Consider the following 5,589-nt stretch of genomic DNA (forward strand, 5'->3'; position numbering starts at 1 on the left):
TGAACTAATGCCCATTATTTATTGACCATCTACCAGGTTCCAGGTCCTTTATACACATTATTTCCAATCCTCACAATAACTCTGAAAGAAGCTACTATTTATTTCCTTTTTATAATTGAAGAACTGAAGTTCAGAGAGGTTAGGTGGTCTACCCAAGGCCACATAGGGCCACAATTTTATCTCATGTCTATCCTCTGCCCACGACATCATCCTATGTCATAAGTGAATTCAACCACAGTGCTTTAGCACGTGTTTCTAATAAATACAAGTGAAAACAAGATCACACATAGAGATTTGTAAACGATCACCTCTGTGGACTCCACCACACACACACACACAAACACACCAATTAAAGTCAGCAAAGGAAGGAGGATTATGATGGGAAGCAGCAAAGGCACGAAAGGCAAACTCTCGCTTGTCTTCTCTCCTTGCTGTGTCTGGGACTGGGTTCATTAGGATCATAGTTTCAGAGACTTTTAGATTGGGAAGTGGTCTTGGAGGCCATCCAGAATAACTACTTCATTTTACAAACGAGGGAGCCGCAACTTAGAGAAATAAAATGACTTGCCCAAAACATAGATTTCGTTGCTGCCCAACTTGGGATGGGTAGGTTGAATTAAGACTCAGCACCTGCTTATTGGTCAACAAAATGTACCCAACACATCTTCGAGCCCTGAAAGGTCCAGCATCCCAGAGTGAGAGTCATTCCAGGCTGGGGTGGTATTCACCAAGACAGCTGTGAGCTACTTGGGCCCCCATCTTACCTTTCTAGGTGCTCAAGAGGAATCTTGATGACACACAGTTACTTCAGAATTGGGAATGATTGTGTTTCAAATGAATGTATGAAAAATAAATCCCCAAGGTATACGGCACCAACTTGTAACAGGCCCATTGGACCATTCTGACTCAGTACAGCCTAATTGCATTGTTGTCGAGTTGATTCCTACTCATAGTGAACGTTTGTGGTACAGACTAGGAGAGCTCCATAGGGTTTTCTTGGCTGTAATCTTTACGGAAGCAGATCGCCTGGCCTTTCTTCTGCAGTGCTTCTGGGTGGGTTCGAGCCAGCAACCTTTAGGTTAGTAGCAGAGCACAGACCAATTACAACACCCAGAGATAGCCTAAGAGGTTGCCAAATGCCAAAATCAGGAAACTGTTTACTTACCACATATATTTGAAACAGTGATGTAATGATAAGCATAAATATTCATTTCATAACTACTCTTATCATTCTGTACCTTTCGTACTAAGTAGATTATAAATAATCATAGAATTAGCGTACAGAATTAAGATAAAGTAACAGTGTTAGGGAAAAATGGAAGGAAAAAGCACACGGAAACGCTATTTTAATATCTTAGTATCGGCATTAATTTCTTCTTTAACATGGTGTAACAATATTTGGCTCCCGGGGAGTTGGTTTTTTAGTTAATACCGTATTTAGAGGATTTCCCTGTTCTTTTCCCACCTGATTATCAGCATGCCATCTCACTGGAATCTAGGAAGGAGCTAATGTATACTGAAACCAAATTCGATGCCTAGAAAATCCTTGAGCTGTTGAAAGGCACACCTGTGCTGTTTGGCAGGTGAATTAAATCTCAGGTAAAGAATTCCTGCAAATCTCCGGTTCAGTCGGCTAAACTGGTTTACACTCCCACTGAGCAACCCCGGGGTGGGGGGATCCTCTACTTTTCCTTACTAGCCATAATAACGCCAAAGAAATCACCTCCAGTGCTTATCTTAGCAGCTTAGTTCTCAAAAGGAAAGGTCCAGACTATATCTCAGGACATTAAATGTCTTCAGTTCGGTGTCGTTAATCGATAAATTAGCAGTTTTCATGTTGGAAAGCACCAAATTATTGTGAATTAAGACGGCATTTTGGTTAATTTGGAGAAAGCAGCTTTTTTGCTGTGTTCATTTTTTATATTTAAATTAAGAATCACTTGTTATGAATAGTTATATAAAAATACCAGTGAACTGGGTACTAAGGAAAACGAGGAAGCATTAGCAGCGGAAAGGCTCTCTGTAAATCGGTTTGCCCATTATCTGCAAAGGTTATTTTGGACTCTATAATCTTCAGGTGAAACAGGCTATTTACCCATTACTTTTTAAAAAATCTTCTCTGTTTGGTTCCTTTTCTTTTTCTGGGTTTTCTTACACCAGGTTATGTGGTACTCCATAATACCTTTAAGTTTGTCCTGACTAAACTGGTTTGAAAAACCTCATATTCTAAAATAAATGCTTGATTCATTCCATAATATTCTTTAGGTGTTAATGAAAGTTAACGTTTTTCATTCTTTGATCAGGCATTTGCAAGGCTGTGAAATATAACTTTCTACAGTGAATATGCAGTACATTCCAGAGAAGAAAAAGAGTTTAGAGTTGTCTAACCTCACAGAAAGCAAAGGAACAAAGGATAAAAGTAAAAGAAAATTAATCAAATCCACAGGCATGACGACCCTAGTCTGTTTTCCCTGGCATTTAGATCTTAATTTATGTATTGTTTGTGGTATTTTCAACCTCTTTTAAGTTGAAATAGTGTGTTACAATCTCTACAGGTGAAGATTATTTCTTTTTTGCAGTGAAGTTTTTAACCAAGAGATGCAAATTCTTTCTCTGTATAATATACGCCATCTGTTAAGCTAAATTAACCGTTTATATACGGGAACCTCAACTGGTCAGAGCCTTGGCTCCCAGCCAGGCTGCACATCAGAAGATTAAGAAACACCAGTTCCAGGCACCCCCCACCCCAGAGATTCTGATTTGATCGGTCTGGTGATGCAGGGGGTGGGGGGGGGGTAGGGTGGGGGGAGCGATTCCTTCCTGGAGTTCCAAGTTGGAATGCAAAATTTGTGTCCTCATAAAGTTATACTGTAACAATTAGCAAGATTTATGGATTTTTAAAGTACAATAGGTAACTTTGTGCATCTAGTCTAAAACACCAACCCATTCTTCATATTTGTTTCTTAAAAAAAACAAAAAAAGTGCCTTTGGTTTCAAACGATGGAATTTATAACCCACCTGTTAATAAATTAGAAACTGCTTAAGTCCTAAGGGAGCCCTGTTGGCACCATGGTTAAGAGCTCGGCTGCTAACAAAAAGTCGGTGGCTCAAATCCACCAGCCGCTCCTTGGAAACCCTATGGGGCAGTTCTAGTCGGTCCTATAGGGTTGCTATGAGTTGGAATTGACTTGACGGCAACGGGTTTTGAGTCCCAAGGGTGACAATACTACGCTTTCTTGCGTGTGTTAAAATTAAAACAGGGTTTTGGTTTGTGAAAACAAAGAAATTTAATGGTTACCTTTTAGGAGCCAGACACAAGCAAATAAACTGTGAAAGAAGGCAGAAAATAAAGCACAAAACCAATATTTATGCAAATTTTAATTTCGGGTAACTACATGGGGAATGCTATGGTTAATGATTTTCTGTGTTTTCTGAACAGTAAATTGGACCAGAAATAGGCAGATCGTCTGGAAAGGGATATGGTGTAGAAATAACAGTGGAAATATGCTGGAGGGCAAGAAACCAGGGGATAAAAGCACTTTAAAAAAGCATATCATATGAAGAATAGAGGATACTTTGTAGTCAATACTCAAAAGGTGGATGGTTTGAATAGCAGGGAAAATGAGAAGAAGGAAGAGGTTAGGTCAGCGGTTTTCCAACTTTGTTTTTCAGTTTCACCCACCAGTGAACCCGGCAGGACACACCAGGACAATTTGGGGCCAAGAGCAGCCCTGGAGTGACATATCACCATGTGAGGGTCCCACCAGGCAAACCAACTGCACCCTCACTCCCATCCACAACATGAGGTGGGCAAGCAGGCACAGACACACCTCCCAAGGGCTGATACCCAGCCGAGAGAGGGCTTACCTGTGTGGTCTCGGAGCGCAGAATTACTGACATTTGGGTGAAGTTAAAGGGAGACTGACTCAGACTCAGCATAAACACTTCTTAAAGGGCTACCCAATAAATCAATAAGTAAAACAGATACCTTGCCATATGCTGAACCTCCAGCCCTTCAGGGTAGGGCTTGGGCTGCATATATAACCTCTAGATACGGACAGGATAACTGTGGTGAGGATGAAGCTTGTCTTAAGGATCTCTCATAGGCCTTCCAAATCTAAGGTTTTTATGATTCTAAAGCCCGATCTCCTTTCTTCTCCATGAAAAAAAAACAAACCTGTTGCCATCCAGTCGGTTCTGCACCGTGGCGACCCCACGTGTTTCAGAGTAAAAGTCCGCTCCTTCGGAAGTAGATTTCCAGGCCTTTCCTCCCAGGTGAAGCTCATTGGATTCAAGGTGCCAACCTATCAGTTAGTCCCTGTGTGCAAACCCAGGAGACATTCTCTCTTCCACAGTCACCACAAATTTCGTTCTGCACTCATCTGGTTAAAAAAAAAAAAAAAAAGGAATTTAAAAATTCTTCACAATGCACCAGAGTGTCTCTGCATAAAGATTATGAAACCAAGGGTGAGGAGCTAGCTTTACTTCAGAAGACTGATTTATAGGTTTTAGACCTTGGGTTGCTTTTGGCAAGAAGCGAATCCTGAAAGCTCATACAAAGGAGTAAAAGAACTTTAAGTGGACAAATGAAAACCCCACGAAGCCAGTGTCTTTGCTGTCTCATGTACGCCCAGGTTTGTGACCAGGGCGGGAAGTACACCAAGATCTACATTTACCCTCCGACAGCAATGAAGGAATGAACGAATGAATGAGTTCATTCTTCAGTTAGTCACAAAAGGAGTGGTGATCAAAAAGGCAAAACAAGATAGCAACCTTTCCAATGGGACAGAACCACCACTTCATAGAACAGACTCACAGAACTGGAGCAAGGAGGGACCTATAGGGGAAAAATGTCAATGCACGCCCTGTACACCGTACATTCGTGTAAGCATGCCAACATTACGGCTCGAAATTCAAGTGCAAAATTGTAACGAAGGCTTGGATAGAGTCCGCGCTCTCCATGCGGCTGAGTTGAGGCCTGTGGCCACAGAACCTGACACTCACTTTCCGCATACCACCAGGCCAAAGAACTGCAGAGCTTTGAGGGCAAGGCCGGTGGCACAAACCTGCACAGCGATCCGCAAACAGGGTCACCAAAACAAGCGTGGCACGAAAACCTTTCACGTTCAGCTAACCGAAGGCTGCGTTACCAGACCGTGTCCTTTCACGGCACACAAAAGACTTTTACAAGGTACTCTGGAAGCCAAACTATTTGGCATGAGTAGGGCTGGGGCGGGGGGGAGGGGGGCGAGAACCTCGGGGCAGGGGGGCTGCAGGGCAGCAGGTTGTCCACATCCGGCTGCCGGTCGGCCCCGGCGCCGCTCCGATAGGAGAGCTATTCTCCGCGGTCCCTCAGCCCGGGAGATGCGGGGGGCGTGGGGCCAAAGGGCGCGCCGACCTGCCTTCCTCCTGGCTGCAGGCGCCGGGCCAGCTGGCGGGCAGCAACCCGGGCAGCGCCCCCCGAGCCCTCCCTGCGCACCCCGGCTGGTCCGCGGGGCGGCGCGCGCCCCTAGCGCTGGGTCTCCGGGGCGGAGGCGGCTCCCCGGCGGGCGGAGGGCGGAGGCGGCGACAGGCGGGCAGGGAGGCGGA

This window comes from Elephas maximus, chromosome 14 (assembly GCF_024166365.1).
Source record: "Elephas maximus indicus isolate mEleMax1 chromosome 14, mEleMax1 primary haplotype, whole genome shotgun sequence".
Lineage (NCBI taxonomy): Eukaryota > Metazoa > Chordata > Mammalia > Proboscidea > Elephantidae > Elephas > Elephas maximus.